The 17,016-nt window shown below is 40.8% G+C and overlaps 1 long non-coding RNA gene across 2 annotated transcripts in view; it reads left to right on the top strand.

Moving 5' to 3' along the window:
- LOC140908609 (uncharacterized) overlaps window positions 1-15,942 on the top strand; it is a 70,201-nt gene extending 54,259 nt beyond the window's left edge. For both annotated transcript variants that reach the window (XR_012157931.1, XR_012157932.1), the window contains exon 4: window positions 15,337-15,942. This is a non-coding gene — a long non-coding RNA (uncharacterized lncRNA). The remainder of the gene's footprint in view (window positions 1-15,336) is intronic.
- The last annotated feature ends 1,074 nt before the right edge of the window (window positions 15,943-17,016 follow it).

Here is a 17,016-nt window from a genome sequence, read left to right as displayed (position 1 = left end):
CAAAACTGACGTAGCTGCATTGACTTCTGTGGAGCTCTGCCAATTTCCATCAGCTGAGGATCTGACTCTGTGTCGATTGTCAGTAAAATACACTGCAATTAGAGTCTTCCTGCACTTACTGTTTTGCTAACGATAATAATGCTGCTACCTAAGAAGCTGCTAGATTAACAGTGCTGGAGTCTGAAGTCTTCTCTTATATAGAGAGAACAAAGAAGAGCATGAGCAGCAGTGCAAATTTCTCCACCTTGCTTGTCTTCTTATGCGGATCAGTATTTCTTTAAGGGTCGCTGTAGCCTTTACTTTAGACACATCTCATTTCATTTTCACATTCATGTTCATAAGTTCCCTGAACAGCCATCAAATGGGTAGTTTTTGGTCACTGCTGATCCATGCCAGGTTTGAAATACTTAATGGACAAGATTCAGCCTTTGCGTAATTCCCTTTCTCTCTGTGGGTAGGGTTGCTTTATACCCATTGAATCATGTTTGAAAAGCCCCTGACCCTATGCAGCTTGCCATTGTAAAAGCTGTAAACTAGTCAGTGATGGAATTCAGAGTTTTGCAAAGAAATATATATAGCAAATGACAGCAATTGTTTATGATTTTTTAAACACCTAAGGAAGAAATCTTGAGGTGCATAAAAGTACTTGCCATTAAACCATTTTCAAAGTGATTATGATAGCTAATGTCTAGCCATTTATATTAACTTTGTCCAGTAGGGCAATAAAATGCATTTTTAACACAATTTATATGAGACACTAATTGCCAGATCTGCAAAGACTTCCGACCTACATAATTTCATTGTTTACAATATTAACTACTAAAGCAAAGAGAATTGTTTGTGACACCCCCTGGACAGAGACCAAAAATCCAGATTTGCATTAATGCTCTAGTGAACAAACGCTCATCCAGGAAAGATTAAAACTCAGAGATGGGTCTCCCCCGGCTCCCTCCCATTTTGCTTCTTCCATCATTACAACCATCTCTGCTGCATTTTCAAATGTTTGATTATCTAGTAAGCATTCTCTTTAAAATTGTAATAAAGGACTCATAACCCATATGTTCCCTACTACAGCAAATGAAAGCATTGCTTGTATTTAGTTGCAGTAACTAAATAGGCACCGTTCATTCAAATCTTCAACTTCCCAGAGATGAAACACAAAAAATAGGTGAGAGCTACAGTGTTCCATCCAATCCAATGCAAATGTATGCAAATTTCTTCATATTAGAGTCATTGTCTAGTTGTCATCCTCACATGGGGCACATCAAAGCCATATGACCTGATTTTGCACCTGCTGTTTAATTAAATTTACAAGGCAGACATTCTCTCTACTCCCGGTGATATACAAATCCATTTTTACTACCGCAGCTTCTAATTTACAAGGTAGTTGACTGCTGTGTTTCATAGTCAATAGCTGCCCAACTGCTCTTTGTTAAAGTGAAGATTAAAATCTGAAAACTGGCCACCATTTGGGTATATGAATTAAAAGAAATATTAAAAGTGATTTCCCTCTTCACCTTTTAAAAAAATGGGGCAAAAGGGAATATATAGTAGGAACATTTCATACCAATTATAACAGCCTAGATATTTTCCCCCCTCCTGCTGTGCAGAGACCAAGGCACTTTTGTCAAATTATCAATAGCTTTTGCTGTTTTGCAAGATCCTTGTTTCGGAACATAGAAATATAGCAGTGCTAGCAGATATGATACTAAAAAACCGGTCTCTCCCCTGCATGGTCATGCAAAGTTTATGGCAGGTATTCATTCTATTGGACTGAAACCTTGGTTAGAGATGATCTCACTCTTTCTGCTGCCATTTTCCCTCTGAAGCACAAACAATAGTTACCTTTCAGTCTCCCAAACCTGCTCTAAATATCAGTGCTATAAAATTCTCTCTTAATCTTTTGACTAGATGATGATCCTCATCTTATTGTAATTAACCTTAATTTTTCTTGAGTGTAATCATTGTACTCTGAGATCCTGCAGTGTATATATACTGTTTTAAAATTAAATTAATACAAATTTAGATATAAAATTTGCTCTGAATATCATCTCAGATGATATTCAACAGTTGCTAGCTGCACATTAGCAGGAATAAAATAAACCCCTTACTAAGAGTAACAAGAAGGGTTTCTTCAGGTATGTTAGCAACAAGAAGAAAGTCAAGGAAAGTGTGGGCCCCTTACTGAATGAGGGAGGCAACCTAGTGACAGAGGATGTGGAAAAAGCTAATGTACTCAATGCTTTCTTTGCATCTGTCTTCACAAACAAGGTCAGCTCCAGACTACTGCACTGGGCAGCACAGCATGGGGAGAAGGTGACCAGCCCTCTATGGAGAAAGAAGTGGTTTGGGACTATTTAGAAAAGCTGGATGAGCACAAGTCCATGGGGCCGGATGCGCTGCATCCGAGAGTGCTAAAGGAGTTGGCGGATGTGATTGCAGAGCCATTGGCCATTATCTTTGAAAACTCATGGTGATCGGGGGAGGTTCCGGATGACTGGAAAAAGGCTAATGTAGTGCCCATCTTTAAAAAAGGGAAGAAGGAGGATCCTGGGAACTACAGGCCAGTCAGCCTCAATTCAGTCCCTGGAAAAATCATGGAGCAGGTCCTCAAGGAATGAATTCTGAAGTGCTTAGAGGAGAGGAAAGTGATCAGGAACAGTCAGCATGGATTCACCAAGGGCAAGTCATGCCTGACTAATCTAATTGCCTTCTATGACGAGATAACTGGCTCTTTGGATGAGGGGAAAGCAGTGGACGTGTTGTTCCTTGACTTTAGCAAAGCTTTTGACATGATCTCCCACAGTATTCTTGCCAGTAAGTTAAAGAAGTATGGGCTGGATGAATGGACGATAAGGTGGATAGAAAGCTGGCTAGACTGTCGGGCTCAATGGGTAGTGATCAATGGCTAGTTGGCAGCCGGTATCAAGTGGAGTGCCCCAAGGGTCAGTCCTCGGGCCGGTTTTGTTCAATATCTTCATTAATGATCTGGAGGATGGTGTGGATTGCACCCTCAGCAAGTTTGCAGATGACACTAAACTGGGAGGAGTAGTAGATACGCTGGAGGGTAGGGATAGGATACAGAGGGCCCTAGACAAATTAGAGGATTGGGCCAAAATAAATCTGATGAGGTTCAACAAGAACAAGTGCAGAGTCCTGCACTTAGGATGGAAGAATCCCATGCACCGCTACAGACTAGGGACCTAATGGCTAGGCAGCAGTTCTGCAGAAAAGGACTTAGGGGTTACAGTGGACGAGAAGCTGGATATGAGTCAAGAAGGCCAATGGCATTTTGGGATGTATAAGTAGGGGCATTGCCAGCAGATCGAGGGACGTGATCATTCCCCTCTATTTGACATTGGTGAGGCCTCATCTGGAGTACTGTGTCCAGTTTGGGGCCCCACACTACAAGAAGGATGTGGAAAAATTGGAAAACGTCCAGCGGAGGGCAACAAAAATTATTAGGGGACTGGAACACATGACTTATGAGGAGAGGCTGAGGGAACTGGGATTGTTTAGTCTGAGGAAGAGAAGAATGAGGGGGGATTTGATAGCTGCTTTCAACTACCTGAAAGGGGGTTCCAAAGAGGATGGATCTAGACTGTTCTCAGTGGTAGCAGATGGCAGAACGAGGAGTAATGGTCTCAAGTTGCAGTGGGGGAGGTTTAGGCTGGAGATTAGGAAAAACTTTTTCACTCGGAGGGTGGTGAAACACTGGAATGCATTACCTAGGGAAGTGGTGGAATCTCCTTCCTTAGATATTTTTAAGGTCAGACTAGACAAAGCCCTGGCTGGGATGATTTAGTTGGGGATTGGCTCTGCTTTGAGCAGGGGGTGGACTAGATGACCTCCTGAGGTCCCTTCCAACCCTGATATTCTATGATTCTATGGTTTTCTTTTCTACTTCTCAAGAGAGAATGGAGAGAAGTGGTTGCCATGGTGTAATATTGTATTCACAAACAGTGAGATGTTATCAACAGACTATCGTTAAGATAAATAGCAAATTGTTTTCCTTTATCCTTGCACATATTTCATTTGAAGTAACATCATTTTTTTTCTCCAGTAACATAAAGAAACTGAGGAGATATAATAGAACTGAGATGTTCTGCTATGTATTTTAGAAGTTGAAAGAGCAAAGAGTCATTTCACGGAGTTGACTATAGGTGGCAGCACATGTTAAGATAAGAGAAACAAACTCCTAAGAAAAGTTAGAACAAATCCGTATAAATGAATCAAGGCTTTTTCCTGAAAATTTCTTGTGGGCTACATAGGCAAGTCCATGAGAATACATTGTGCTTTCTGGTGATACAGATGCTTAGCATCACAGAGTTTAAGCGAGAATAAGTATGCAAATGATGCATACAATTCTGAATATTATGGACCTGATTCTGTCACCTTCATTCACACAGAGAAGTGACTTACGTCGCAATCTTACTTCACTTCCTATTGAGTTCAGTAGGGCTTCGTACTGAATAAGATATTAATCACTGTAAGAAGGGTGGCAGAATCTGGCCCTTCATTAGCAAAGACACTGCACATTATCATAGCGATAAGAGTTGCAATTTGGATAGTGCCCTATATCTCACTTACAAACATTTGCCATACAGTAATACAAAATAACATGATGGGCAAGACTGATTCTTACGGCTGAGCCCTGTGTAAAAGGTGGTCTATGGCTGTACTGCTGCCCCAGGAGAATCTCTGGGGACAAATTGTTCTTGGAGAGCAAGTGTTCCGCCTCCAAGAACTGTGGTTCCTATGAGATCTATAGGATGCCAGGACCCTCCATGTGAATGCCCTGTGCCTCTGCATCAGCTGAAGTCGGTTTCTGACAAGTGCAGCTTTATTGGAGCCCCACTGCCAGGGCTTTCCTTTGACCCGTTGCTCTCAGGACCTAAGCCTGGGGTTTCTCCGAGTATGGAAGGAACCTTGAAAAAAATTAATTTAGCCCAGTCTTCATTAGCTCTTCTAGATTTTCCCAGGACATGGGTGGAACAATGCTTGTCCCCCAGCAGAGTCTTCTGCACCCCTTCCCGCACTTGCACCCTCCCCAGCTGTAGATCTCTGACCCTGTAAGAGGGTGGTGGTGTTTAATGAAATTCCCTCTGTATGGGAATGGAGGGTGAGGAGGGTTCCACATAGAAAGGAACTTCCACAAGCCTAATCACCTAGGGAGATATCCAAAGGCAGAAATCTGGCAGTTAAATCCCCAACTCCTCTGACTTTCAATGGGAGTTGAGCACCTAATTGTCCTTAGTGTCTTTAAAAACGATGGATCTCCTGTATAACACAGGCCATAGAATGTCCCTGAATAAATTCCTGTTTTAAACAAGACCATATATTTTAGAAATGCTTCCAATCTTGATTTAAAAATTGCCAGTAATAAAGAACCCACAACAACCCTTGGCAAGTTGTTTGAATGGTTAATTACCCTCACTGTCCTTATTTCCAGTCTGATTTCATCTAGTTTCAACTCCCAGCCATTGGATATTTGATTGAAGAGCCCATTATCCAATATTAGTTCCCCAGGTAGGTACTTATAAACTGAGATCAAGCCACTCCTTAATGTTCTCTTTGTTAAACTGAATAGATTGAGCTCTTTGAATCTATCACTATAAGGCATGTTTTCTTAATGCTTTAATCATTCTCATGGCTCTTCTCTGAACCCTCTCCAATTTATCAATATCTTCCTTGAACTGTGGACACCAAAACTGCATATAATATTCCTATAGCAGTCACACCAATGTCACATATAGAGGTAATAAAACCTCCCTACTCCTACTTGATATTCTCCTGATTATGCACCCAAGGATAGCATTAGTTCTTTTGGCCACAGTGCCTCAATGGGAGCTCCTGTTCAGCTGATTACCCACCATGACCACCAACTCTTCTTAAGCATTACTGCTTCCCAGGATGGGGTCCCCCATCCTGTAAGTATGGCCTACATTCTTTGTTCCTAGATGTCTGACTGTGCATCTGTCCGTGGTAAAACACATATTGTTTGCTTGCACCAAATGAACCAGATCATTCTGTATCAGTGACCTGCCCTGTTCATTATTTAGTACTCCCCCAATCTTTATCAGTGATGATTTTGTTTTCTTCCATGTCGTTGATGATAAAAATGATAAATAGTGCAAGGCCAATCCTGCAGAATGCCACTTACCACACCCACTCAATGTTGATTCTCCATTTCCAAATAAGTTTTAAGATTGCTCAGTTAGACAGTTTTTAATTCATGTTAATTTTGTATCATTCTCGTTTTTTAATCAAAATGTCACGTGGTATCAAATCAAATGCATTACAGAAGTCTAGGTATAATAAATCAACTCTATTACCTTTTTAAGCAAACCTGTGATTTTATTAAAAAAGAAAAAAAAGTTAGTTTGAAAGGATCTATTTTCCATAAACCCATTATTCTCCTTTAATTCTTTATCATTCGAGTCCATATGAGCCATTTCATTATTTGGCCTGGGATCGATGTCAGGCTGACAGGCCTATAATTACCTGGATCATCCTGTTTAAACTTATAAAATATTGGCATGATCTTAGCTTTCTTCCAGTCCTCTGGAACTTCACCAGTGTTCCAGGAATGATTGAAAATCAAAATTAACGGTCTAATGAACTACTCAGCCAGCTCTTTTAAAATGCTTGGATGTAAGTTATCCTAATTTTAAATGTCTAGCTTTAGTAGCTGCTGTTTAACATCCTCCTGAGTTACTATTGGAATGAAAAGTGTTTCTTCATCATCATATGATATGACTACATCTTCTGGCTTTTTCACAAATACAGGACAGAAATATTTATTGAACATTTCTGCCTTTTCTTCATTATTATTAACAATTCTATCAGTGCACCAGTACCAGTTATAGGATTATTTTTGTTCTTAATGTACACCTCTACCCCAATATAACGCTGTCCTTGGGACTCAAAAAATCTTACCGCGTTATAGGTGAAACCGCATTATATCGAACTTGCTTTGATCCACTGGAATCGCACAGCTCTCCCCTCCCACTGGAGCACTGCTTTACCGTTCAATATCCCAATGCATGTTATATCGGGTCACGTTATATCGGGTAGAGGTACTTTAAAACCTTTTGTCCTTAACTCTGCTGGCTGTATATTTCTCCTTCTGTCCCTTTGCTTCCCTTATACATTTTCTGAAGTTCTATTTCTGATTTATATTAGTTACTATCAACCTCCTTTTCCATTTATATAATATTGTATAGCTCCCTTCACTTTCCCTCTAAGCCAAGTTGTTTTTTTAACCAATGTGGTTTTCTTTCTCGATTGCGGAATTGTGGCTTTTTGGGCATTTACTAAAAATTCTTAAATAAGTCCTAATCATCATTCACATTTTTCTGTTTCAATTCTTTCTCCCAACTGATATGGTTCATACTTGTTTTCAGTTTTATGACATTGGCCCTTTTAAATCATCAAGTATATATATTACTGGCTTGAATTTGTTTTCTGTTTGCAAATAACAAAGTGGTCAAGTCATGATCACTTGTCCCCTAAGCTACCACTAATTGTTAATTCTGTGATCAGTTCCTTTATTCATCAAGAAGAGACCTAACATAGAATCCCCCCATGCAACACTTCTTGGGTTAGGAAATTGTCACCTGTAATATTTAGAAATTTCAAAGATATTTTAGTACTGGAAACATGAGACCTCCAGCATGTGTCCCTCAGATTGAAGTGCCCCATTTTCATACAGCATTTATTTCACTGCACCTTATAGGTAGATGCTTCAGGAGCCAGTCATCCTGTTCCCGAGTGTGATTTGGTGGTCCATAGCAGACACCAACAGTAAGCCCTCCCAGTCCACTGGGCTCTGACCCAGGGTCCTTTGGGCTACCAGTAGTCTGGCAACCAAGACTGCTTAAGGCTGTCCTCCCTGGGCCTCTTCCTCTCATCCATCCCCGGTAGGAAAACCCAAACCACAATAGCTAAGTGGGGTTTACCAATGTCCTAGATCCACTGGATGCTTCTCTCTCTGGTTGTCTCCGGAGTGGATCCTCTCTTCCCTCACGGAGGCGCCTTTGGGCAGCTGTTTCAGAGTCTTTGGCTCAGCTCGACTGGAGGTGTGGGCTGCAGGTCCGCTCACCTCCAGCTCTGCAGCTCAAAGGATCTAATTCCCTGACTTTTAATTCCTCCAGCAGATGGAGCATTTGCTGCAGCTGTGGTGGGATGGGGCTGGCTGAGCCCAAAATAATCCCTTTACCCCTTGTTGCCCAGTGTGGGTTTGTACACCCCATCACAGTGCCACTCCCCTTCTCTTTTTGCCCACTCAGTCCTTCCTAAATAGATTATAACCATTAATTTAATATTCCAATCATGTGAATCATCCCACCAGGTTTCAGTAATACCTGGCTAGATAGAGTGACCAGACAGCAGGTGTGAAAAATCGGGACGGGGGTGGGGGGTAATAGGAACCTATATAAGAAAAAGACCCAAAAATCAGGACTGTCCCTACAAAATCGGGACATCTGGTCACCCTGCAACTAGATGATGTTTGTTACCCCAGATCCTAGTCTGGTATCATTCATATTACTATTTTAAACATGTAAATAGGTATTTAAAGTTATGCACATGCTTAACTGTGTTGCTAAACTGGGCCCAACATCAATAAATTGCAGCCTATGTATTGCCTGCAAATGATGATCACCGTCTACTGGAGCTGATCAGAAATTTTCTGATGAAACAAATTTTGATGGAAATTGCCAATTAGTCAAGCCCAAAATGTTGCTTCAAAACATCTGTGTTTGACAAACTTTTGGTGAATCTAAGGCAAGGTTTCCATGAAACCCTTGTACGACCTTCAGATTGGCAACCAATTTCTCCCTGTTAGTCCAAATCAAGTCTAAAATGTTTGTACCATGTACTTACTTCCTCAGCCTTCTGAAATAAAAAGTTCTTGCCAAGGCACTCAAAGAACTTACTGGACATTTTGTGTTGTGCCATATTACTTTTACAACAAATGTCTGGGTAGTTAAAGTCCCCCTTACTACCAGGTCCTGTGATTTGGGTATTTTTGCTATTTATTCTAGAAATGCCTCGTCCACCTCCTCCTCCTGATTTGGTGGTCTAGAGTAGATCCCCGTACCATGACATCACCCTGGTTTTTCATCCCTTTTTATCTTTACACACAGAGTTGCAGCTGGTCTGCCTCTCACCTCCTTCTGGACCTCAAAACAAGTATATTCTTGACATACAATGTAACGCCTCGTCCCTTTTACCCCTGCCTGTCTGTCCTGAACAAGCTATACCCCTCAATACCAATATTCCAGTCATCAGATTGGCCCCACCAAGTCTCAATGATGCAAGTTAAGTCATAATTTAGCTTATGTGTTAATACTTCCAGTTCTTTGTTTTTATTCCCTATACTCCTTACATTTGTGGCAGATTCTCCCACTGTTTTCCCTCTTGCTGCTCCTATGACCCTATTGCAATTTTGGATTCCTTTCCCCCTCCTCCACAACATTTAGCTCCCCATTAAGATCACCTTTTTATACTTACCTGTGGGTTTTTGTCACCTGCACCCTCTGAACCTAGTTTAAAGCCCTCTTCACTAGATCAGTGAGTCAGTGTGTGAAAATGCTCTTTTCCTTCTTGGTTAGGTGAAACCCATCTCTTCCCAGAAGCCCTCCTTCCCTGAACAGCATCCCATCATCAAGGAAGCCAAAACCCTCCTGTTGACAACATCTTCGCAGCCATGCTTTCATTTCTACGATTCATCTGTCCCTGCTTAGGCCCTTACCCTCAACCAGAAAGATGTACAAGAAAATAAAAATGTCATACTGGATCAGACCAACGGTCCATCAAGCCCAATATCCTGTCTTCCGACAGTGGCCAGTGCCAGATGCTTCAGAGGGAATGAACAGAACAGGACAATTACCAAGTGCAATTACCAGGGCAAATCCCCTCTTGTCCAGACCCAGCTTCTGGCAATCAGAGGTTTAGGGACACCCATAGCAGGGAGTTACATCCCTGACCATCTTGTCTAATAGCCATTGATGACCCTATCAACCATGAACTTACCTAATTATTTTTTTCAACTCAATATACTTTTGTTTTTCACAACGTCCCCTGGCAATGAGTTGCACAGGTTGGCTATGTTTTGTGTGCAAAAGTACTTCCTTTGTTTGTTTTAAACCTGCTGCCTATTAATTTCATCGGGTGACCCCTCATTCTTGTGTTACGTGAAGGGGAAAATAACACTTCCTAGTTCACTTTCTCCACATCACTCGTGATATATAGAGCTTTATCATATCAGCCTTAGCCGTCTCTTTTCTAAACTGAACAGTCCCAGTCTTTTTAATCTGTCCTCCCATGGAAGCTCTTCCATACCCTTAATCATTTTTCTTCCCCTTCTCTGTGCTTTTTCCAATTCTAAATATATCTTCTTTGAGATGGGGTGACCAGAACTGCACCTGGTATTAATCGTATGGGTGTACCATGGGTTTATGTAGTGGCATTATGATATTTTCTGTCTTCTTATCTATCCCTTTCCTAATGATTCCTAACACAGTTAGCATTTTTGACTGCCGCTGCCCATTGAGCAGATGTTTTCAGAGAACTATCCACAATGACTTCAAGATCTTTCTTGAGTTATAACAGCTAATTTAGACAGCATCAATTTATGGGTGTGCAGTTGGGATTATGTTTTCCAAAGTGCATTATTTTGCAGTTATCTATATTGAATTTCATCTTCCATTTTCTTTCCCACTCATCCAGTTTTCTGAGATCCCTTGGTCATGGACTTAGCTATTTTGAGTAATTTTGTATCACCTGCAAACTTCACCACCTCACCGTTTACCCCTTTCTCGAGATCATTTATGAATATATTAAACAGCACTGGTCCCAGTAAAGATCCTTGGGGGACCACCTATTTATCTCTCTCCACTGTGAAAAACATTTATTCCTACCCTTTGTTTCCTGTCTTTTAACCAGTTAGTGATTGATGAGAGTATCTTCCCTCGTATGCTGTGAGTCTTCCCTTTGCTTAAGACCTTTTGGTGAGGAACCTTGTCTTTCTGAAAGTCCAAATACACTATATGACTGGTCTACCCTTGTCTACATGCTTGTTGACCTCCTCAAAGAATTCTAATAGGTTGGTAAGGCATGATTTCTCTTTACAAAAGCTGTGTTGACTCTTTCCCAACATATTGTGTTCATCTATGTCAGATAATTTTGTTCTCTACTATAGTTTCAACCAATTTGCCTGATGCTGAAGTTAGGCTTACTGGCCTGTAATTGACAGGATTGCCTCTGGATCCTTTTTTAAAAAATTGATGTTACATTAACTCTCCTGGAATCATCTGGTTCAGAAGCTCATTTAAGTGATAGGTTACACAGCATAGTTACTAGTTCTGCAATTTCATATTTGAGTTCCTTCAGAACTCTTGGGTGAATACCATCTGGTCCTGGTGACTTATTACTGTTTAATTTATCAATTTGTTCCAAAGTCTCCTCTGTTGAGACCTCAATCTGGGACAGTTACTCAGATTTGTCACCTAAAATGAATGGCTCAGGTGTGGGAATCTCCCTCACATTCTCTGCAGGGAAAACCGATGCAAAGAATGTGTTTAGCTTTTCCACAATAGCCTTGTCTTCCTTGAGTGTTCCTTTAGCACCTCAGTCGTTCAGTGGCCCCACTGATTGTCTGGCAGGCTTCCTGCTACTGATGTACTTAAATTTTTTTTGCTTTTTAAAGTTGCTCTTCAAATTCTTTTTTGGCCTGCCTAATTATACTTTTACATTTGACTTCCGAGAGCTTATGTTCCTTTCTATTCCTCCGTAGGATCTGACTTCCTATTTTTAAAGGATATCTTTCTGCCTCTAACCACCTCTTTTGTTTTGCCGTGGTAGCAAGCCTCACACTCACTTTTTTTAATTTGGGGCATACATATCATTTAAGTCCCTATAATAGTGTTTTTAAAAGTTTCCATGTAGCTTGCAGGCATTTCACTCTTGTGACAGTTCCTTTTATTTTCCGTTTAGCTAGCATCAGTTCCGTGTAGTTCCCTTTTTTGAAGCTAACTGGTACTGTGGTGGGTTTCTTTTGTATTTTCTCCCCTACACGGATGTTAAATTTAATCACATTGCACTTACTATTACCGAGTGGTTCAGCTGTATTCACCTCTTGGACCAGATCCTGTGTGCCAGGTTCATATCTGGCAGTATCATTAGTGCCCACATGGATGAGGAATATTGGCTAGTGGTCAGAGGATGCATGCCTTGGTAAACTTTCTTTAATATCTGGGAGGTGGGCCTCAGACAGGCAACACACCTCCTGGGACATGATGCCTACACACCCCCTCAGAAAGGAGTCACCAACAACCACCTTCCTACATCCTCTCTTCTTTCCTGCCCCACAGCTCCTGGGCTCCCAGTGAGCTGGCCCCCCTCCACTCTGTGTTCCCCACAGGGAGCAGAGGAAGCCGCTTGGGGCTTCTCAGCTGCCCCCTCCCCCTTCTCCTGTCCTGAAATTGACAAGAGAGCGGGAGGAAGGCTGTAGTGTAGACACTGACATAATTAGGTCAAAATAAGCTGCCTTACTAACTGTGTAGTGTAGACCAGCCCTCAGACATCTCTAATCACTGGTCTATTTATTAAAAAAATTGCACTGCTCTCTCTTCAAAGAGCCCTGCTAGAATTAGTTGCTAATTCACCCAACTGCAGGGCACCTTAGCTCAGACAGTCAGCAGCCAAGCCTAGATATCAAACACAGCAAATGAGTAAACCAGCCCAGTCCTACCAAACTTGATGGCAAGTTCCCAGCACAGAAAAGTGCTTCACAGTTAATCAAGACAGAAATACCTCAGAGAGCCTCCCAAGCTGGCAACTCCCTTAGCCTTCCAGCTGCCTTCATCTCACCTACACCTCTAGAAGAGAGAACAGTAAATGTTGATACCCTATTTTATAGACTGATGCATTGAGATAAAGAAAATATAAGTCACTTGCCCAATGCCACACCACAAGTCAGTGGCAGAACTGTGTTAAGATTTCAGGAGTTCCTGGTTTCTTGCCCATATTCAGTTCATTAGACAAAACTGCTGCATTTCTTTAGAATCATAATTCGAGCCATGTGAAAGTGTTGAAAGTGTTTTTGTGAATTTTGATTCAGAATGCTCCCTTTTTCATTTTCAGGTGATTCCATACCATTGTAATTTGCTTTTCTGCTAAAAATGGGAACAGTGGTTATTATTCACTGCAAAGCATGCAAAAATCTGTAAGGGCAAATTGTTAAGCAGAAGTGAGGTACTGGGCATCTTGATGTTTTTCTTGTGTGTGATATTTAAGGTTAGAGAGTGTCAGAAACAGACAGACAGACTGTGTTTAATATGCTTCCTGAAACTTAACTCAGTATGGGCTCTTGCACATAGTGCTTCAACCATTAGTGGACACCTTCAGTATGAGGTGCTGTATTAGCCACACAGCTCAGCAAACGTGAGAGTCCAGTAAATTGAGTCCCATCATTGTTGCCAATTTGCCATTAAGGAAGAGGGATGTGGAATGTATATGAATTTAGACTGGAAGAGAGAACAAGAAATAAGCCTCATACAGCAACAAACACTAGCGGCAAGAACAAAAGAATGCGATTTTAGATGAGAAGGTATATGACCCATCCTACACAAAGACATCATAAGTGGTACTAGAAAAGCTGGCCTGTTCCCCACTGGGATCCCATAGTGTTCCCAGAACATTACTGATTCTTATGAGGTCAGCATACAGACACTCACGGATGATAATATTGATGTATAAAGAGTCAAGCAGAAGGGTTAGACAGAACATCTGGCCTTGTCTCTAACTAGAATCCCTTGTATTTGGTGTAACCACAAGTACTGTATCTGACCTGTACACCCATCAAAAGCCTTACACTGAGTATCTGCCATGTTTGGGGGAGGGGTGTGCTCTCTATCGATTTTAGAGGAATTTATGGCTTCCGTTACCATACTATCTGAGCACCTCACAATATTTAAGATATTTATCCTCCCAGCACGCCTATGAAGCAGGGAAGTGCTGTTATCCCCATTTTACAGAGGAGGAACTGAGGCACAGAGAGATTAAGTGACTTACCCAAGGTCCCACAGGAAGTTTGTAGCAGAAGAGGGACTTGAACTCAGTCTCCTAAATCCCAGGCTAGCATCCACTCGGCCACCCTTCCTCACTACTTCTTCCTTTCTTGTTTCTCTCTCTTTTCCCCTTTCCCTAACTGGGTATTTTTCCTCCTGGGTGGCCACCCTGAAAATACAGAGAAGACAATCATGTCTGCCTCATATTCTTGCTGAATGGGGAATGTACTGCAAACTGCTCTTTGTCCAAGGTTGTTTCCAACAGACTTCACTGACACTGTTGGAGGGGGGAGGGGAGAGAACAGCATTGTTTGAAAACAGATTATTCACCGATAATCTTTAATTCCAAGTGAATCTTAACCTGATCATTGCCTTTAGTGTTCCTCTTGGCTCAGAATGACAAGTCATCCCAATCTGGTTTGTTTCTTGATGGTCCTTTTTTATTAAATGCACCTGCATTGAAAAATGGCCATCCTGCTTGTAAAATATATTAATTACCTTACTGGAGTAATTGTGTGTGCTTCCTGTGGTGAGAATTGGCAGCAGTTGAAAAAAATTGTACTGTGACTGGCGGGAACTGGAGCTGAAATAAAGATAGGGAGCACGTGTGGCAGCAGCTGGAGATAAGACGCATTACTCGGAAACAAGGGAAATAGAAGCAATATAGTAGAAGCAGTCACAGCACTTAACTGAGTCAGTAGTGGCAGAAAGAAAGCTTTGTTAAAAACATGGACATAACTTTTAAATAGAAAAACAACCTTCAGTGCATCAAATGGACAAAGGGGTAGAAACCGTTCAGAGCTGAGATTTTCACCTAAGTAAATACTCTTCAGTATGCTGTGTGATAGCTTTGTGATTAAGGCAACAGAACTAGAAAAGTGCTTGAGAACATCAAGTTGGATTATTCCAGATCTTCCTTAGTTAAGTGGAGTGATTCTTTAATTTTACAGGTAAATAAAGACATGGGCTTTATAATCATTCACTGCACCTTTAATGGGAGTTATTAAAAAAAACTACTTATACATAGTGTAATATTGGGAGAACTTCAAAAGTTGTAGGCAGGTTTCTCAGTTTCAGTAAGCTTCCAAAAGTTCTCCATGTTTATTAAAGTATCTGAGTTTCTTTGGACAAGCAATGGATTACGAAATCTCATGAAACAGATATTCTTATGTGGCTTTCAGTACTTCCTGCTTCCAGCTAGGTTGGATGTACTATGATAATTATTTTTCTAATGGTATGATGTTTTTATTTCAACTTACAGGTCCAAGTGGACATGCCTGTGGAGTAAGGAAGATCTCAGAAAACTGTCATGCTCAGAGTTTTCACAAGAGTTTGAGAGTCAGCTGTCCCAAACGTGAGACCAGATTTCCAGCCTGCATCAACCCTTCTCTTATTTTTTCTCACTCTGGTGCATGCACTCTTTTGTGCAAAAGTACATTTGTCTAGACCATTTTGTTCATTTGCCCTTGCAAATGGGCATTTTGGGTTCAAATATGCTAGTCTGGAGATGAAGGAAACTCCCGTGCAGTCAGAGAGGGGGACTGAATAATCTAACAATTTTTTTCCATGTTCTAATTTCTGTAATTCAATATATAGGCAAAATTAGAGGCCACTTTTTTGAAAAATTGGCCCTTTGTATGCACCATTGCAGTTAGTTTGGCAGTTTTGAACTGGAGTCATCAGCCATATCTTGAAAGGATAAATGCGATCTCCTGCAGCATAAGATGTTTGCAATAGGGCTGTCAAGCAATTAAAAAAATAATTGCAATTAATCACACTGTTAATAATAGAATGCCATTTATTTAAATATTTTTGGATGTTTTCTACATTTTCAAATTTATTTATTTCAGTTACAACACGAGTACAGTGCTCACTCTATATTTATTTTTAATTACAAATATTTGTGCTGTAAAAAAACAAAAAAAGTATTTTTAATTCACTTCATACAAGTACTGTAATGCAATCTATTTAGCTTACAAATGTAGAATTATGTACAAAAAACTGCATTCAAATATAAAACAATGTAAACTTTAGAGCCTACAAGTCCACTCAGTCCTACTTATTGTTCAGCCAGTCACTCTGACAAACAAGTTTGTTTACATTCGCGGGAGATAATGCTGCCCGCATCTAGTTTACAATGTCACCTGAAAGTGAGAACAGGTGTTCACATGGCATTGTTGTAGTTGGCGTAGCAAGATATTTACATGCCAGATTTGCTAAAGATTCATATGTCCCTTCATACTTCAACCATCATTCCAGAGGACATGTGTCCATGCTGATGACAGGTTCTGCTTGATAACGTTCTAAAGCAGTGCAGACCGTTCACTTTAATCATCTGAGTCAGATGCCACCAGCAGAAGGTTGATTTTCTTTTATGGTGGTTCAGTTCTGTAGTTTCCGCATTGGAGTGTTGCTCTTTAAAGACTTCCGAAAGCATGCTCCACACCTCATCCCTCTCAGATTTTGGAAGGCACTTCAGATTCTTAAACCTTGGATCGAGTGCTGCAGCTATCTTTAGAAATCTCACATTGGTACCTTCTCTGCATTTTGTCAAATCTGCAGTGTAACTGTTCTTAAAACGAACAACATGTGCTGGGTCATCATCTGAGACTGCTATAACATGAAATATATGGCAGAATGCACATAAAACAGAGCAGGAGATATACTATTCTCCCCCTAAGGAGCTCAGTCAAATTTAATTAACCCATTATTATTTTAATGAGTGTCATCAGCATGGAAGCATGTCCTCTTGAATGCTGGCTGAAGCATGAAGTAGCATACAAATGTTTAGCATATCTGGCATATAAATACCTTGCAATATCAGCTGCAAAGGTGCCACGAGAACACCTGTTCTCACTTTCAGGTGACATTGTAAATAAGAAACCAGCAGCATTATTTCCCGTAAATGTAAACAATCTTGTTTGTCTTAGCGATTGGCTGA

Source organism: Lepidochelys kempii, chromosome 3, assembly GCF_965140265.1.
Source record: "Lepidochelys kempii isolate rLepKem1 chromosome 3, rLepKem1.hap2, whole genome shotgun sequence".
Classification (NCBI taxonomy): Eukaryota; Metazoa; Chordata; order Testudines; family Cheloniidae; genus Lepidochelys; species Lepidochelys kempii.
Note: the sequence above shows the minus strand (reverse complement) of the source record. Positions and strands in the feature narration are given on the sequence as shown.